The following is a 19,756-nucleotide window of genomic DNA, read 5'->3' as shown; positions in this document are numbered from 1 at the left end:
TGATGGTGCAGATAGATATGGGATTATTCATGATGGTGGCTGCCGCAATCATGATAGTGGCCTCTGCAACCTGAAGGAAGCCCAAGCCCAAATGACAAAATGACCTCTCCAATACAACATTTATAGAGACAGTAAAAGTGAGTCCCTCCCTGCTCTTACTCTGTCCTTCGTGTCCACTCCCAGCAGCAGATCCATCCAAAGAAACAGAGGATCAGCGCACTAATATAGTGCGACAAAGTGCAAGCTGCTTGGTGAGGAGGAAGGAGGAAGAGAAGAAAGACACACATCACCAACGTGTAGACCTTGTTCCCTGGAACGATACAGCATAGCCATCATGGAACTGCAAATTAAACTTCTAATGGAGAAATACGGCCAGATGTGAGTTATTAACAAGTCTGTTTCTACATGTGCCCAGACGTACAATGTGCATATAAATACGGATAAATATCATCCACAGTGCATCGTGACTTGACTTGAGTCTCTTGGTGCAGCCACGCTGTCCCGCTGTGCTCTGTGTGTGCAAATCGTCCAGGGTTGTTTAGAAGCTGGGATTGTCTCTGGGTGGCAACCTCATTCTTACCTCTGTATCTTATCTGAATTGAGGTAGAGCCAATTAAATCCCTTCCAAGGGCTGGTTTCCAACAGATATTTGGACAGGTAGGACAATATTTTGCCTGGATTTGACACCAAAGAAATGTCATGCACGTGTCAGCCGCAACCTAGTGGCAGGGAAGATCATGGCCTCTAGCGTGGCATCAGCACTTCTCTTAATGACCCCACGTGTGCTCTGGAGAGAAGGATGACAGCCCAGAGCTCTGTGGAATTGAGGGCCTTAGGGGCAAAAGAGCCGTTAGTCTTGTCAGGAAGGAATGACTTCAGCCATGTTAGGCCCGAGGCCATATCGTTATCTGCCTTGCTTTGCTATATCTGGCTCACTTAACTGGCTCAGCAATGCACACTTTTATTCCATATCCCTTTCATAGCGGAAATATAGATGGCCGGGATACACATACATACACCGGGAAGCTTGTAATTGCTCTGCAGACCATAACCAGTATGACTGTAGGGAAAGAAAAGGGAAGTCCAGGAAAACAATGTAAGTTTACATTCTCACCCAGACCATAATGTCACAGAACTCAAGTAAATCATAATTGATTAGGAAGTTTATTCAGAACAATCTACAACTGAAAATAAAGTAAAGTACAAGGGGCTGGGATAATGGCTCAGTCAATAAAGTGCTCATCACCCAACAGGTCAGGATGATCTGGTCTATATCTCTAGAAACCATGTAAAAGCCAGTGTATTGCTGAAGCCAGTTTCCTGCTGTGAGCCTCGAACTCCAGTCCAGAGTTAGGTGGGTCCCTAAAACTCATTTGCCAGCCAGTACAACAAATAAACCCTGTCTCAGTAATTGGAGTTGGAGAACAAGCTAACTGGTTGTCCAGTGCCAAAGAGTCAGCCCAGAAAACATACATACAAGTAACATTATATGGACTGAGCATGTTTTATTTAGGGATATATATATATTTGGGAATATATACATATATATAATATTTAAGAAAATAAATATAAAATATTTAGGAATATATATATATACATATACATACCTTAACAAGTAGTGAAGAAAGGGATAATGAGTTTAAAAAAAGACTCCAGAGATGTATATGAGGGGGTTTAAAGGAATAAAGGAAAGGGGGAAATGTTGTAATTTTACTATATTCTCAAAAATTAGAAGCAGAAAAACATTAAAGAAGGACATCTCATGTCTATCTCCGGCCTCTGTGTACATGAGCACACACACTCACATCCACGCTTAGTGGTGCCCAAACCTACAGGTACACACAGCACACATACACAGTGCAACTCAACACAACACAGTACAGATACGCTCGGGAATTCACCAAGGCCAGCTGGCCTGAGTCTGAAAAAGCATGGGATAAAACCGGACTTGCTGAACATAGCGGACAATGAGGACTACAGAGAACTCAAGAACAAGGGCAATGGGTTTTGATCCTACTGCACGTGCTGGCTTTGGGGGGGCCTGGGCGGTTTGGATGCTCAACTTACTAAACCTGGATGGAGGTGGGCGGTCCTTGGACTTCCCACAGGTCAGGGAACCCTGATGGCTCTTCAAGCTGATGAGGGAGAGGGACTTGATCGGGGGAGGGGGAGGGAAATGGGAGGCGGTGGCGGGGAGGAGGCAGAAATCCTCAATAAATAAATAAATTAAAAAAAAAATCAAAAAAAAGAAAATTACAAACTAAGATCAATTAAGCAGAGGTATGTACAAATTGTGTACTTAAAAAAATAAAGTACATACAAGATGATCACAATAATGGTGTCAACTTCATCCACTTTTATTCTGATAAATAACCTTAGCTGGGAGATAAAGGGGCAGAAATTGGAGAAATCCTGGAAGTACATACGACCTACCCTGTTCTTACCTGTGTAAGGATGGAGATAATGGAGCCGAAATTGGGGAGATCCTGAAAGTACATATAAACTACCCTGTTCTTACCTGTGTAGCTGTTACTCAATGAGAAGTTCAAAGAAAAGCAGAAAGAGGTGAAATTCACAGTTGAGTTTTTTTTTTTTCTGCAGAGAAAAAAAAAAAAAAAACGGTGATTGGATGTCCCAGTTCCTTTAGGTGCACAAAATACAGCTTGCCAATGGCTAATGGTCTATACATGCTTTTGTAATTCTGGTATTTGCACTGTGGAACTAACTTCCCACATGTCAGTGATATGTATGGTCGCTAAATTCAAACTTTAGTTAAATGTATGTTAGGTTTTGAATTGCTAGAACTGTAAAAAGCTGTCCTACCTTGAGGACCAAATAGAACACAGAGGAGGCAGAGAAACGGAACAAGGGGACCAATGCCTCTAACTCCCGTATCTCTGTAGGAGTTCTGAGGCCAACCTCAGCAAGGAATCTCCAGTTGCATACGGAGAAGGTCCTCCATGAGAATTATCCAAAATAGAAGTGGGATGATGGGAAATAAGCCAGCAAGGACAGTAGAGTGCATGCAGAGGGTGGGTGCTGGATAGTGCACAGAGCAGAAGCGGCATGGGGGCGAGGAGGAGGCGCTTATCGGGAGCTGGAGGAAGACTTCACCCGTTTACAGAAGGAAGGGGGCAAAGAAAGCAGGATGGTGAGAGAGAAGCTAGGCTGAAGACAAGAGAGATTTTCAGTAGCTCACCGGTATAGAACTTAGGAAGAAAACACAACATACAGATTCTTCTCTAGGGTGTGGGTGTGTGTTTATGTGGTGTGTGTGTGTGTGTGTGTGTGTGTGTGTGTGTGTGTGTGTGTAAAACAATAACTAAAGAAGCAATCATGGATTTGGTGGAGGGTAAATACAGTACTCATATATGAAATTCTCAAAATTATAAAACTCTAAACTAAAAATAAAATAAATAAAAGTTAAAGGTAAAATAACAATAGTAGTAGTATGTATTGCTTTCCTGGGAAGCTTGCCTTCTGGTACCTTGGCTAAAACTTGCATCAATCCCTCACAAGGAAATTGTCAGTAAAACCTGACATCACTTTTCAAAGTGTCCAGAGCAGGAGTTGTGCCTTTACGTCCCCTGACGGCAGAGGCCAGACCACTCTGGCCACTGGCCACAATGAGATCACAGAGAATTGATTCATGAGGCCACTTATTACAAGAAATAAAATAGTTTCCACTTGAATAAGCCAAACCTCCTCGGACGTCTCTTTATTGCCGGACCCTGGCTGTGTTACAGGCTTTGTCTTATCAGACAGAGTGCCTGAACTTGGAATTAATTTTAAGGAAAAGAGAATGTTGCATTGGTACGACTTGATGTGTATGAACCAGCGGCGCAGGTTCCGCGAGGTTGGCGGCACTGTCACGGACCTTGCCTGCCCAGCAGCAGAAGCTTTCAGGGATGGTTTTTATCTCTCTTGTCATTTGAAGGCCGGGTATAGGTAAGCCCAAGATCACAAGATGAAAAAAGCCAGAATTATGTAAGTGACATGACTTGGGAGATGCACTGTGTGATGCGGCAGAGAATGGGATAAAACACGGTACTGTTTACTTGTTTACTCTCGATATGGTAGCCTTTGTGGGTGGTGGGGTAGGGGCATGGAGGGGAGAAAATATCAGGTTCAGGACAAATGGTACCGAGAAGTTGAGGGAAGTAGAAAGCTGTCATAGAAAGTAAGCTAGCACAGATTCTGGCTTCCACCGTGTTTTATCACACATGACTGTTGGGATTGGATCAACCCGAAGAGACAAATAGCTGAACCGGCTTCCACTACTATAATAAAATGCCCATTGTTCCTCCATCTTCTACCCGCGGGACCATTTCCTGTGTTTGATACGTGTCTTTTCCAAGACCTCCAGGGAAACCGAAAATAATCTTTAAACAAATGAATTTGGAGTTAGGGATTTCACTCGGTGGTAGAACACGAGCACGAGCGTGGCAAGTGCGCACCAGGCCCTCAGTTAGGTCCTCAGCATTGAAACAAGAGAAGAGGACAAGGGAGAACTTACACAGTGAAATCCTTAGTGCGATTCTTGTTATCTGGTCAACACTTTAATGTGCTAGCACGCTACTCAGGAGGAAACGTCATAAGCATGTGTGTGCTTCTCAACATCTCTGGATGACTTTGGGGATGAAAATCAGCAGTGTAATTTACTGAGTTAATATGCAGAGCCTCATGTAGACCAGCAACCCAGGCTTTTCCTATCCATACCTCCAAAGGCCTTTGGGTTACAGTTCCCCCCTTGTACGAGTCAGACAACATAGCAGCATGCAAGTTCACGTACAGCTGAACTCATCTATTTATAAAATTACCTAGACTGAAGTATTTTGAGTTTGTTTTTTTCTGAGTGAAGAATTTGATTCAGAATGCAGAGAAAAGCCTACAACTGGTAAGACAGAGGTGGTTGCTGTATCACACCTCACACATTTGTGTATTTGAGACACCATCTCACGATGTAGCTCGACTGTCCTAGAACTCACTTTGTAGACGATGCTAACCTCATACTCACAGAGATCCACCTGCCTCTGCCTCCCAGTTTTGCGATTAAGAATGTGTATCACCACCTCATGTCTTCTTAGCAATGATTGATGTTTGCAACTGAGACCTTCTTTGGGAACTGTCCTCTCTCACAGAGTGGACTAGATTGTAAGCATAATCCTGAAGTTGTATTCCAGTGGTTAGCCAACATTTTTCTTAGAATGGCGTAATAGTAAATAGTATATATTCTGTAGATAATATGGATATTTTCACAATTTTTCAACATTCCCAGTATGGTGGATAAGTAATCATACATGCTATATACAAAGACAATGGCCATGATCTAGTAAATCTTTATTTCCAAAATTACATGGTAAAAATTTTTAGTCCTTAAGCTGTAGTGTGCTAGCTTTTCTTCTGTCTTCTAAAATCTTAAGGTTTACAAAATTAATATTTGAGATTATATCAATAATAATCAACTTAACCTGATTGTCCTCTTTACTTATCTAATAATTGGATGAATAACTATTTCTCTTTATGAGTTTGTGAAGGACAAATTGAGAAATTGTACAAGAGTTAAGTTAGCTTGGAGTGAGAGTGTTATTCAGTGACAGGATATTGGCCTAGTGTGGCTAAGACCCTGAGTTCAATCTCTAACACACATATATACCACACACACACACACACACACACACACACACACACACACACACGCGCGCGCTAGATTGTTTTTATCAGGCCTGTTTAATTAACTAGGCCTAGAAGCAAATTAATAGAAGGAATATATAGAAGTCCTCTGCTATAAATTAGAACTCCTTCAAGTGTTCATGTTAAAGCAGTCAGGATGGCAAATGAGGACACACATTGGTGACGATGTGGAGGGAGAATATCATTTCCTCGCTGTTGATAGGTATAGCCACTGTGGAGCCTTTAAAAACTGGCAGCAGAAATGACACCACTCCTAAACATAATACCCAGAAGGTCTGACATCCTACCACAGAGATATGTGCACACACAAATCCTTTCCTGCTTTTATTCATAATAGCCAGGAAATGTAACCAGGCTAGATGTCAATCAACTGATGAATAATGAAAATAGGGAGTGTGTGTGTGTGTGTGTGTGTGTGTGTGTGTGTGTGTGTGTGTAATTTATTCAGTTGTAGGGAAAATGAAATTTGTAGGAAAATTATTGAAACTGAAAAACACTATACTGAGTGAGGTAACCCAGGACCAGACAGAGAAAAGCTACATGTTCATTTCTCATACACAGACTGACTTCCATGACTTTTTTTTTTAAGATTTATTAATCTATTATGTATACAGTGTTCTGCCTGTATGTATGCTGCATGCCAGAAGAGGGCATCAGATCTCATTATGGATGGTTGTAAGCAAATATGTGGTTAGTGGGAATTGAACTCAGGACCTCTGGAAGAGCAGTCAATGCTCTTAACCTCTGAGCCATCTCTCCAACCTTTCTATGACTTCTTAGGGTAGCATGTTTAACCTGGAGTATGTCTAAAGGCCAGGAAGATAGACAAAGGTTCATTACAAGGGATGAGGACAATAAGACCTTAAGAGAGAAGGGATAGTAGAACAGAGATGAGATAAAAATGAAAAGGCAGTTCTAGAGCTGGAAAGGTTTAAGAGTGGAGGGGATTATAGGGTAGGACAGAGGATTATAGGGTAGGCATAGGGGAGGAACCAACACTAAGCATGTATGAAAAAGATATATAGAGATATACCTCATGTGCTTATTATAAATATACTTAAGAAAAAAAGAGAAAATAGCTAGTCTGCCAAGGTGGATAATGTTCCTCTCAGAAGATATTAACTATTTAATAAAAATCCCAATGCCAACTGTGAAATAGCTACTTATAATTCCTGGTCAGGGAGTCCCCAAGACCCCCAAAACAATACAGATTATTGCTCTTTGCTCTTAGTTGCACACCAGAGCTTTATGCTAAGACTCTATTGCTGAAAACATCCTACGCTTCAGCCACAGGAAATGGATAAATAAATCTGGAGCTGAACTGGAAGCTTCCTCCCTGCTAGATAGCTTTCATAGCACCAGAAGGTTGCTATACTGGCTGCTGGACAAGAAAATTCATCAATAGTCTTATAAAGCTATAAACCATGGAAGTTACAATAAGAGCCCACCAGGTAAGATGCGCTCACTTGGTATGATAATGGCATGAAAGGTAGGGAGGCCACCAATCACTTTCTGTTTGCCTTTGCAGCCTGCTCCACAAAAGAAAACTCAGAACTGACTCTGGAAACCTCATAAAGAGCTAGCAGCTGGAAAGGTTGTCTATCCTTAACGTGAACCTTCTACTATCTCTTTTCTGAGTGGGTTCTGACTGCTTTCTATATACTTGCGTTTATATCCACAGGTGAACATTGCTGTCAGCCTTCTTCAGAGAATGCTACTGCAGTGGGCATCACTTTTGCTGAGACACATACCTGGTCAAAGTGCTAAAGATAAAGGAATGTGGAGTGCTCATCCCCAAACAAGACACCTATATTATCCCCTCTGAAGCTCAGGAAACATCGTAGAAGAGGATCTGGAAAGAATCTGCAGCTATAACATTGGGTGGAATGCGGCAAAGCACATCTTCCAGACACAGCAAAACCATGACTCTCATGAACTCACTGCAACTGTTGCCACCCACACAAGATTGCGTAGGATTGAGCCCATCAACCTTTCATTGTCCAAGCAGAATGGTCTCCTGTGGTCTCATCCCTCCCTGAAGAATCTGTCGATAGTCAATGGTTAGTGGCAGAAAGAGAGTCACCTTTTCGTTTGGTATAGCTGCTGGTAAGTTGCCCAGGTTCCAAGAAATAACCTCCTACCTATGTCTGTGAAAGCAACTGTGATCAAACTCAATAGATCACACAAACAAAAAGAAAAATAGGTAGGAAAGTGGTGTGTTGGAAAGAAGAAATTTTCAGCAGAAAATCAGAGGATGAGAGGAGGATAATATAAGTGGAAATAACAAAAAATTTATTCTACATATTAAGAAACTGCTGAAAATTATTAATAAGTAAAAACATGGACTTTTATATTAAGTCTAAGTAAATAAATAAAAGGTAGGTGATATAAAAAGGCAGGTATATATAAATTAAGTAGGTGATAGATATAAATAGATGATTGATAGATGATAGATACATAGCCTATAGACAGGTGATAGATAATAGATAGATAGATAGATAGATAGATAGATAGATAGATAGATAGATAGATAGATTCATATATCTTCTGCCATAAGAAGCTTGTATTCCAGGAAAAGAAGGATGAGATTTTCCTGTTTTCCATATCATTTTGCTTTTCTTACTTGACAGGATTCACTAAGACTAACTCCTATTTGAATCCCCTTTTCAATATGCAGGTCAAGTCCTGCCTGCCTTGCCCACCTTTGGTGAGTTTGTGCATCACGAAGTCACTGTCTTGCTCCCCCTGTCTGCCAGTGCTTCACCCCTTCTTCTTATCCAGAATGAATGACTGTGGTTAGATGAAGAATAAAGATAATGGTAATTAGTATTACTGAGATCATTGTCTCTTCCAGAGACCTTGAATACCCTTTGTCCTTACTGAGAATGTCTACTGGTATAAACCCCAATAAAACAGTTGTACCCTGTCTATATGAACTCTTTCAACTCTTTTCTCCCAGAGAAGTATACTAATACTGAACATAAGAATTAGCTTTGGCTGGAATCTTAAGAGATCTGTATTCTATTCTTAACTATGCTGTTGGGTTACATGACATTGGATATGTTTTTCTCTGTTCTGACTTCGTTTTCTCACATATAAAATACATTTGCTACACTAAGTTTCCTTGGTGTGCCTTCCAGATGCTTAACAGTGTCACATGCAACATCACTAATCATCCATCTTGATGTCAATGACCTTTGCCACGCACCAGAAATTTCCTGGAATCCCGGAAAAACATGACCACTAAAGTCTGGCCTCTTTTACCCTTCCCCAGAATTCCAGCTCTATCTTTCAGCTGGGAATCTTCAGCTCGGTGGAAATTGTGTCACTTCAGGAGAAGCAGCACATGCTTAGAAGTTAGGAGCTAGCGTCATCCTTGTGGATTCCTGGGAATGTTTCTAGAACCAGGTTTCTTGCTAACCCCATAATGGCTCCCTCAGTCAAGATATCTCTTCCCTTGTTCTCATCTGTCCTTCCTCCATCTTGACTATTCCATTCCCTCAAGTTTCCTCAACCCTCCCCTTCACCCCTCCTCTTCCTCTTCTCTCCTCCTCTTCCCCTTCTCCCCGAAGTAATAGAGGAAAGGGTGCCCAAACTGACCTTGCCCTGTATTCAGACTGATGAGTATCTTAAATATCACCATAGAACCTTCGTCCAAGTACAGATGGAAACAGAGGCAGAAACCCACAGTGGAGCACTGGACTGAGCTCCCAAGGTTCAGCTGAAGAGTAGAAGGAATGAGAATATGAGCAATGAGGTCAAGACCATGAAGGGTTCATCCACTAAAACAGTTTACCTGAGCTAATGGGAGCTCACCAACTCCAGATGGACTGGGAAGGAACAAGCATAGGACCAAACTAGTCCCTCTGAATGTGGCTGACAGTTGTATGGCTGGGGCAGACTGCGGGGCCACTGGCAGTGGCATTGGAATTTATCTCTACTGCATGTACTGGCTTTTTGTAATCCTATTCACTTTGAATGTATACTTTGTTCAGCCTAGATGTAGTAGGGAGGGCCTTGGACCTTCCACAAAGCAAAGTGCCTTACCCTCTGTTAGGATTAAAGAGGAATGGGGTGGGGTGGGATGGTGTGTGGAGGGAATGGAGGAGGAGAGGGAACGGGAATTTGGATTGGTATATTTTTTTTAAAAATCTAATTAAAAAAAGTCAGGAGCCTAGAATGCTTGTGTGACTTCTCTGTGATGTGAAGTCCTTGCTCTCAGAAGGAAGCATCCTCCACCCTAAAGCCCTGGGCAATAATGGTCCCTTAGTCCTTTTAGTATATCTAATTGGGAGAAATGGACCAGTTGTTGGACAGGAGTGAATCTCTATAGGGCCAAAATAAGAAACTGTTAGTCTTTTCTGAGTCATAGGGACACACGAGAAGGGAGCTGTGGCAGAATAGCTCATCAGTCAAGGAGGGGGTGGGTAGAAAAAGGAAACCCAGCGAGTACTAGCAGGGGAATACAAAAGACTTTAATAGAGCAATGATTTAAAGCTATATGCCTTTTTAGGGAAAGCAGATTGAAATTCCACAGAGCTTCAATTTTCCTCTAAATGCTTGTGATTTCAGAGACTCCCTGGGGTACATGCTTCCTCTGGAGAACCTGCAGCATGATAGAAGCCATGCCCCACCTGCTGCAGAGGGAGATGATGTGTACGTGGGGACAGACCAGGGCAACCCCACACCATCATGAAGGAAAACCAGCCTATACTTCTGAAAGGCAGGACACAGCCACAAGACCACGGACAAGCTCCATGGGAGATTTCTAAGCTTTCTGTGTTCCAGACAGTCTCCCTTTCATGGCAGTCGTCAAGGCAACAGAGCAAAGTAAGAATCAAAGGACAAATGGCATCAGCCTAAAGAAATGTCTTAACCTTTACCTACCAACTACAGGCACTAACGATGTCCTCTAGCGCCTGGCAACAGCATCCAAGATCTAACCCCAGATGCAAAGACAGCAGGATGCAGAGATAAGTGTAGACCTCCCGTGGGTTCTACAGACTGGGCCTCCCCATAGGCTCGTGAGGAATTTGGAACCCCCTAAGGTATTCTCAAGTAGAACGACCTGTAAAAATAATCTGCTATTTTTATCCATTCTTGTAATTTGAATTTAGGTACCAGCTGAAGTACGTGCCAGCCAAGGAGCTTCAGAAAATGAAGTTTTCTTTGTTTCCAAAATAGACTGATCATTCCTAATGTTTTCCTTATTTCTAACTTTGAACACTGTGGACATTCAGATTAAAGTGGACCTGATATCATGGACCTCTGTCCTGAGCAAAGCAGATGCTTCCAAATTTGCCATACTGTGAACAAGGCGGGAGAAATACAGTTTCCTCACAGGAGACTACTTCCAGGACCCTAGCAGAGAAGACAGTCCACAGACGTTCACATTCCTTGAGGGAAATTGCAAAGTAATTGGGTATATCTGTGAATTTCCTCTCATATACCCTAAACCACCTCTAGATGACTTCAAGCACCTGATACAATATAAATGCTAAGGGCACATTTTTCTATGCTATTACTTAAGTAATAGCAGAAAAGGTATCTGTACATATTAGCTATAGATATGATGTCTTCCAATTCTTTTCAAACAGTCACTGGTGACTCTCCATTCTTCTGTGGGTGAACTCAGAGAGAGGCTGGGCTGCATCCACACTGGGTGGGAAGCTTGGCCTTCTGTAGCCTGAGTACAAGGGAACTCTGCTTTTGTGAGTGTTGGGAAGAACCACAAGATGCAGCCTATTTGCTGTCTTCAAAGTGGAAACAAGCTGGGGAAATCTTGCAATTAATTAAATATTAAAGCAAACAATTTGCTTTTAATTCATCTGTGTCATCTATATACCCACTAGGAGGTGCCGTGATGTATAGGTTATTTTTGCTTTGTTTTCTTTTCAGTGGCAAAGACCATTGGAGGCATGGCCAGAGGTGCCAAGAGGCTCGCTCCCCTATCTGCTGACTCATGACCAACATAAGTCATTCTTTAAAAACACCATCTTTATTCTGCCCAACACTCAGCTATTTTTTTTAAACTCTTACCTCGCCTCTAGATTGCACATTTCTAAAGGTCAGGAACAAGGTCTAAAGCATTTTTGAAGCCCTCATCCACAGAGTTTCTTATGTATATTCTTCATGAATTTACTCAGCAAACACCAGCTTGACACATACTAGGCCAGGACTTGTACTGATACTTGAGATGCGATGGCAAATATGATAGACAGCCTCTGCTTCGCTGCTGTGCTTTCTAATGAAACAAACAAATGAACAAATGATTGACATTAGGATGGAAGCAAGACATAGTAACTAAGAGTCACAGCTCATGTTTCGTGAGTGTTCCAGAAACCACCAAAGACTCCCATACTTCATTTACATCAGCAAATTAAATTCTCACTGACTCCATGACCTGGTCTAATATGTTCCATTTTCCCCATCTTACAGATGAGGGAATTAAGAAGCAGAAGGATTTTGGTAATTTACAGATGTCTCAATGCTAGCCGTATCAAGGCTGACTCTAAACAAAGGCAAATCAAACTGTTATGTTTTCCAGCCTCTGGAAAGCATGAAGGGACCCATTAGGGTGGGGGATGGGGGCGGCGAAAGCCTTTTCTGCAGAGACATTTGAACAAACACCACAGACAAAATGCAGTGGCATGAAAGTCCCTTGGTATACACAGATGATGTGGTACACACAGATGTGGCAAACACACCTTATCTGAGGCCCTACTGTCTGACCCATGAAGGAAGTTACCGAATGAAAAGATCTGTCAAAAAAGAGCTTCAGGGAGCTGGAGAGGTGGCTTAGCAGTTAACAACACTGGCTGCTTTTCCAGAGGACCTGGATTCAACTCCCAGCACCCACACGGCAGCTCACAGCTGTCTGTAACTCCAGTTCCAGCACATCTGATACCTTCACACACATAAAATAAAGTTGAATAAATTATGGGGGAAAGGGAGCTTCAAATAACAGACCTAGAGATCGAACTTTTTAGCCCAGGCTTTCGCACACCATTCTTCCTGGTGTCTGTGTTTTCCTCCCTATGAAAAGTAATTGCTAACAAACATACATCTCATGGGCCCCAGGACTCAGTGAAGATTTTCTCATCAAATCAGCCCCTTTCATGATCAGCCCCTGTCAGACCTCAGTTTGCTGTTATGGAAGTCTGTCCTCCCAGCATGACATGGCCATTGTCATCTTGAAATAGATACAGCTGTGATCACTCACACAGACCTTCACAAGATCGTACCCAGTAACATCATCCCCTTGTGGAAATAAGGGAGAGGATGCAGTCCCCACAGCACCCCAAGATGGGATGATCAGCTATATTACCAAGAGTGAGTGTGGTATGCTGAGATAGCAGGGGTCTCCTCTTCAGTGGCCGAGCTGCGGCTAAGTTACTGGTAAGTTAGCCCTTACCTGTGCTCCTTCTAAGTCACCCCAATGGAGTCATTGGTTTACCAGCGTATGCTTAGGTGCATTTTCTTTGTTCTGTTGTTGTCCTGACCATCTGGGGTGCATAGAAACAGAGTCCCCAGGAAAGGCCAAGCAACAGTTGCTCCAACAGAACACACATGGGCTGTGTTTGGGAGTATTGTTCCCCTTGGAAAAGCACCACGGTGGGTACCAGCACTACAGCGAGGAAGGTACAGCAAGAATGGGCCACTTAGCCCAGGTCTGAAAGAATTACAAACTTTGGGATCAGATACACCTGGGTTAAATCTCACCTTCCACAGCAATTCCGTTCTCCACCCAGAACAAGAGAAAGCAGCTTAGAATCTGTATGAGCCAGCTTCCTCATCAAAAAAGTGAGGTGAATGGAAGTTCATTTGCTACACTGTGCTCAGAATGAGGTCAGTGGATATGTTCACAATGCAAGGAAAGCGGTGATAGATACAGAAAGCAGAGGAATGAGTGATGTTTTTTTCTCTGGCCCCTGCCATCTGAGGGTCCGTGAGCCTCTGCATCTGAAGGAAAACAAACACAAATGACCACAAAGGCCACCAAGGAGAGAAGCAGAGCAAAGGTGAGGTTCTCTACTGTCTTTTATATCTCTGATAAAACACGTGGGCACCCAAGTCATTTGTGTCCCCATTTCAGGATTTCAAACAATAACTAAAACGTTCTGCAGGTTCTTCTCCTCTGCCATGGGGTAGCAGCAGGTGTCAACAATTACACATTACCTTATCTGCCTCACACAACAACCAAGTAAGAGAAGCCAAATCATTCTCTTTGCAGGTAGGAATATTATTTAGGTCAACTGTACACTTGGTGCAAATGAGAAATAAGTCTTGACTGTGTTGAGCCAATGGGACAGCCGTGGCTACTTCTGCTATCATGTGGCCCGAGTTACACTGGCTGCTGTATTGCAATTTTTCAAATAAGGAGAATAAGACCTAGTCTGAGATGCTTCTTATCTGAATCCAAAGCCTATGCTTCCTCACCCTTACTAGCGTATGAACTTTGCTCTGACAAACTACTTAAGACACCCCACCGACTTCAGGGAATGCTTTACTGTGGCTCAGAGTCTCAGCTATCTCCACTTACAGTCATTTGACTATATGGCCCTGTGGCAACTCAGTACCTCACTGTGGGGACATATAACAGAAGAGGCCTGTTTGATTCTTGGAGGCCAGAAAGCAAAAGAGAAATGAAAAGACAAGATCAGGGTCCCAATGTCCACTTCAACAGCACATTCCCAATGACCTAACTTCTGTCCACTTGCCCAGTTCAATCAAAAGTTAGTAGCTTGTAACAAAACTTTGAATTTATTGGCCCTGAAAGTTCCCTCATCACAATCTTAGAGCAATCATCCTAGATGAAAACACCAGGTAATAATATATTTGCATTAAGGAGCAATATTTCTGGAAGTGTGTGAGGTTTGAAAGAGTGCATCTCCAATGCCTGTGGGTCAAGAGCTTCCACAGTTTGGACCTTAGCTGGGCCCTGGGGAAAGTCATAAAGTGTCAACAGGCAGAGGGTGACTATTATACCTCCCGTCTGGCAGCATGGAAGCTGGCTGGAGGCAAAGAGAGAGGTGTGGCTGAAGGCAGAGGAATGGCAGGTGGCAGGGATCAGCAAATTAGCAGCAATGTCAAGAGAGTTTCTGTGGGGAGTTCTCAGAGTAGCCATGAGCAACATCCCCCTTCCGTTTCTGAGTTTGGAATCAATGAGAAGAGAACTAGGCATGTGGGAACTAAAACATCAACTTTACAAAAAGCTGGATTGGAAGATGTCAGCTGGCCCACAAAAACAACAGGATGAATAGTAATTTATACAAGAATTAAGCATATTCATCAAAGTAGACAGACAGCTTCAGGCTCCCCCGTCACTTCCTGAGGAGTCAAGGTTTATCCTAGGAATCCAGTTCAGGCAGCCAGAATACACACCCTTCATAAAGACTGGATGAAGCTTGCACCACTAACTTCTACCCTATCCTCAGGCAGCCCACTCCTCCTACCCAAAGCCCTCGACAAGCACACAAAGACCAACTTTTCTTTCCTGCCTCAGCCAATCAAAAAGGAATTAAAAGGAGAGAACAAGGTTCTGTCTGGTTCTGTGAATCTATGCAACTTTTAACATTATCACTCAGAGCAAAGGTTTTCTTGTAGTGCGGTCCGTCAGTGGCTGCCAGAGTGTTCCCTGAGTGTTCACAGAAGGCAAAATATGAAGGCTCAGCCACTCGTTGCTTATTCCCTTGATGCATACGTAGAGACAAAGATGGTTATAAAAAGCTCTCCAGAGCCTAAGGAACCAGAGGTTAAGGAAAGGATTTGACCCACAGTGGCACAAGGCCCAGGTTATGAACCAACTCTAAAGAAAAGTTCTTAGCCAGAACACAACCCATTGGAACAAACAGAAAAGAAAGACATTTTGAAATCTTTTTGATTTATGACCCACTGTAGGACAGTGAGACATTATTTACGATCAATATATGTGCCTGCTGGCATCCCACTGGAGCTGTTGATGCTGCCTTACGCTGTGAAGGTGGTCAGCCCAACCCAAAGACATACTATCTGTGTCCTGTTGGTGCAGGCAATAAAGCCAGAAATAGCCATCCATCTCCCTGAAAATGGTGCTGGTTACTCCAGCCCTTAGAGAGCTGACCCAAGGAGAAGGACGCAAGGAAAGGAGGGACTGGAGCTTGCCTCTGTGTTTCCATCTGAGATGCCTTATAGCACCATCATTCTCCAATTCACCTTCTTTATGGATTAATATAGAGTAGCTTTGGGTCATTCGCACATTCACAGCAAAACGTCCTCAACACATTTCTCCTAACGCTGAAACAATTGGAATGTCTATAAAGGCAAACTCAAGTCTAGACTGGTGTTCAGTCAATCACCATCTGCCAACTCATCCCATGCTAAATGATAGCGAAATGTAATGCATGGGATAAAACACTAGGTATTTCCTTTGTATAAAAATGCAAAATTGGAATTTCCTTATCTTCAAAGGACTCCCTCCTTCCTAGGGGCAGGAGAAAGACATAATCTACCTAGAAATTTACAACCCGGTCATATTTCTCTTCTTTTCAATCTAATGCATAGGCCATAAAACTCTCAGGTTTACAACTTTGAGCATCCTTCCCAATTCCTGAGTCACTATCGCTGCATAAATGTGTCCTCCTCTTCAAAACACACACACACACACACACACACACACACACACAAATCTCACCTTAAATATTAGAATTTTTTTCTAAAAGTACTTTCTGAAGCCTAGGTTAGTTCAGATTTCCCTACAATGAGATGTTGTGCAACCTCTGCTTCCCCTAGTATAATACTCATCACACAAGTCTATAATTATTTGTTTGATAGTTAGATTATAAGCACTATAAGTTATGGGTCTATGATTAACTCAGCCAAACCAAGCAGATAGAATGCTAACTACTTCCTGTGTTCTCTAGTATGGGTATGCAGATATAGTCATCTGTCTTCATGAAAGTAATCTTGGATCTGGTTTGAGAGGAGAGTATAGTTAATAGAAAAGAGGATTTTGTGGATGTCTAGTGACTAATATTCCCAGTATCGGAGGCATTCTATAAATATTTGTTAAAGAATAAATTAGGCAATGAATGAGTGAAATTATTATGAAATAATCTAATATTTACCAGAGCAGTGGTCTCAAACAAAGATCCAACCTGATTTGCCACTCTTCACTTTTACTCAGACAGATGAGTTAACTATTCTTAGTTACAAGAATTTGCCAATATGCCCACAGGTAAAATAGTGGCACAAATGTTAAAGGAGCAACCAATCACTTTCTGCTTGGATTTCAAGCCCACTCTGTAAGACAGAACTGATACATGATGCTATTAACTAAGACCAAAACCCACATCACAGACCCTAGATGAGAACCTAATACTAGTGTTCTATTAAATGAACAAGATATTACACTACTTCACTAAGTTCATAGCTTTATAGGCAATGATTAGTGCATTCTTCAACCCTTACCAGAGAAGTTTCTTTTTGTAATAGATCGTGATTAATACAGTGACCCACAACTAGTCAATGTGCAAAAAAGACTTTGAAGTGCTCAACTCTAAATAGAATATTTGTATCATATTCCTTACCCTCAAGGTTCAGGGATAATTTCAGAAGAGGGAATGAAATACTATAAGAGCCAGAGGTAATGGACATCTGCAGGGAAACAAGGTTTGCTGAGCATTTCAGGGCCATTATACACATGAACTCACAGCAACCATGACTGCATGAATGAGATCCATCCAAGGTCAAGTCAATCAAACTCCCAGCCTGAGTAGAAGGGGGACTCATGAAGTCTCACCTCTAACTGAGAAGCTATTAATAACTAATAAGTGCTAGGCTGCGACATCCAGTTTTCTTCAGGAATGTGACCCCAAAAAGGCTAACCATGCTCCAATAGACAGTCCAACTCCCATAAAAATGCAAAGAACACTGAAAGAACTTATTAGGTTTAAATAGAGCACATAAAATTAGGAGGGAAAAGAGGTAGGAAACGGGGAGAAATTAGAGAACAGGCAATGGGGGTGGTGAATGTGATCAAAACATAGTGTCCATATATGGTATCCCCATATAAAAAAAAAGGAAAAGTAAAATATAAAGAATATCCTTGCCTCGGAGAACCAAGATGGAGGTGACGCCAGCTGTGATGGTGGCCAAGGAGGACACGGAGCTGCAGGATCTGCTGGGGCCAGTGCTGGAGAGCAGCGCCATCCTGTACTGCATCAAGGCTCACCTCATAGCAGCTGTGCCTTTAGCATTAGATGAACAATTAAAAAAAGGTGGAGAACAAAACTCCGTTGGTCAATAAGAGTTTGAAAACATCTTCAAATACAAAAGATGGTAACCCAGTAGCTAGTCTCGTTGCAGAATTTTTTCAATTTATAACTATTGGCAGTTTTCCATCCCAAAAGGAGTACATCTCAAGATCTTGAAGGCTGAAAGAAGTTAGCCAGAGATTTAGGTATCATTGAAACAGAAGGATATCCTTACGAAAAAAAAAAGTCAACCCTTTTTCTCATTTTCTAATTGTCTGTAATGCAGATTCTGGTCCATCCTTGAATGTCTAGTAGCAGAAAAGTGAGCCACTCCTATCTCTGCCTGGCTTTATTCCATGGCATATACAGCTGAAAGTATTAGTAAATACCTTTTGGATTCTGTGATCAAGAGCCTGACAAGAGAAACATGTGTGATGGTGGATGGTTAGCATTGTCAGCTTGACAGGACCTGGAGTCGCCATGGAGACAAGACTCTGAGCATATGTGTGAGGCAGTTTCTAGACTGTGTTACCTGAGGTGGGAAGGTGCACCATGTTCATGGATGGTGCTGACCCATAGGATCCTGAGATGAGCAAAAAGAAGAAGTCGGGTGAGCTTCAACATTCATTTCTTCATATTATGTCGATGGATGCAATGTGAACTAGCCACTTCTCACTCCTGCCACAGTGTCTCCCTTCCCATGATGGAGTGGCTGTCTGGGAGGGGTTCCCTGAAGAGCTTTACAACAGTTAGGGAAAAATCAACCAGGGAGAGGAAAAGAATGAAACTCGGATCAGCCCAATTTTGGTACTGATACTGGGTCAGGACTTCTAAAGTCTCACATCAGCTTGTATATTTTGGCCATATTTAAGCATAGTAGAATTTTGGAAAGAAAAAAGTTTGCAGATAAAAATTGACCCTTGAGTATAGCAGAGCTTAAGACATGTTTACATTAAAGCTCTTTACAAAGTACATATGGCCACATCCCTAAGATGGGTTCTGTTGACTTTAGAAACAACCCTCAAGATAAGGGTCTAGGGAGAATGGCTGAGGTAAACATAATGCCTGGCCCCAAGATAATGCAGAAGTCACTTAGGCTGTGGTAAAGTACAAATGACATCTCTCACAAGGATGAGTTTTATGACCTAGAAGGCATGCTCAAGATTTTAAGGGGCAAGGGTCTGGGATAAGTAAAACATAAATTCTGGAAGATACGGGCCACATCTGGCTTATCAGACAGTAAAGAATCACCAGGTTGTAAATTACATCCATTCCCAGAATTCCAGGAGGAGCAGCTAACACTCCATTCCATTGGAGAGGTGAGATGTGTGTTTAACTTCCTTGGCTTCTCCAGTGTTTATCTGTGTGCACAAGGCCGTTTTGCCATCTACACTGGCTGTACCCTCAAAATTGTGGACCAAAATCAATCCTTCCTTCCTTCCTTAAATTGCTTTTGGAACAATTTCATCAAATCCATAGCAAAGGAAAGGCATGGATTTCCTGTCAGGAGCTCCCACCTGTGGGGGAAGAAGCATGGGGCCAATTGCTCACACATACATAAGAGGCAGAGAGCTCAGGCTGGACCCAAGCATAGTCGGTAACCCACAAAACCTGCCCACACAGTGACCGTTTGCTCCAACTAGGCACTAAAGGTTCCACAGACTCCCAAAACACAATCACCAGCTGGGGCCAAGTGTTCAAAAAGATGATTCCCTCAGGGATACTTCTCACTCAAACCGTAACAAGTATAAAAAAACCAAGTTAATGATCTGTCAACACTTGGTCAAAAGGCTACAGGAGATGTCTCTCCACTAGAATATATATATATA

Source organism: Microtus ochrogaster, unplaced genomic scaffold, assembly GCF_000317375.1.
Source record: "Microtus ochrogaster isolate Prairie Vole_2 unplaced genomic scaffold, MicOch1.0 UNK75, whole genome shotgun sequence".
NCBI lineage: Eukaryota > Metazoa > Chordata > Mammalia > Rodentia > Cricetidae > Microtus > Microtus ochrogaster.
This window is presented reverse-complemented; position numbering follows the sequence as displayed.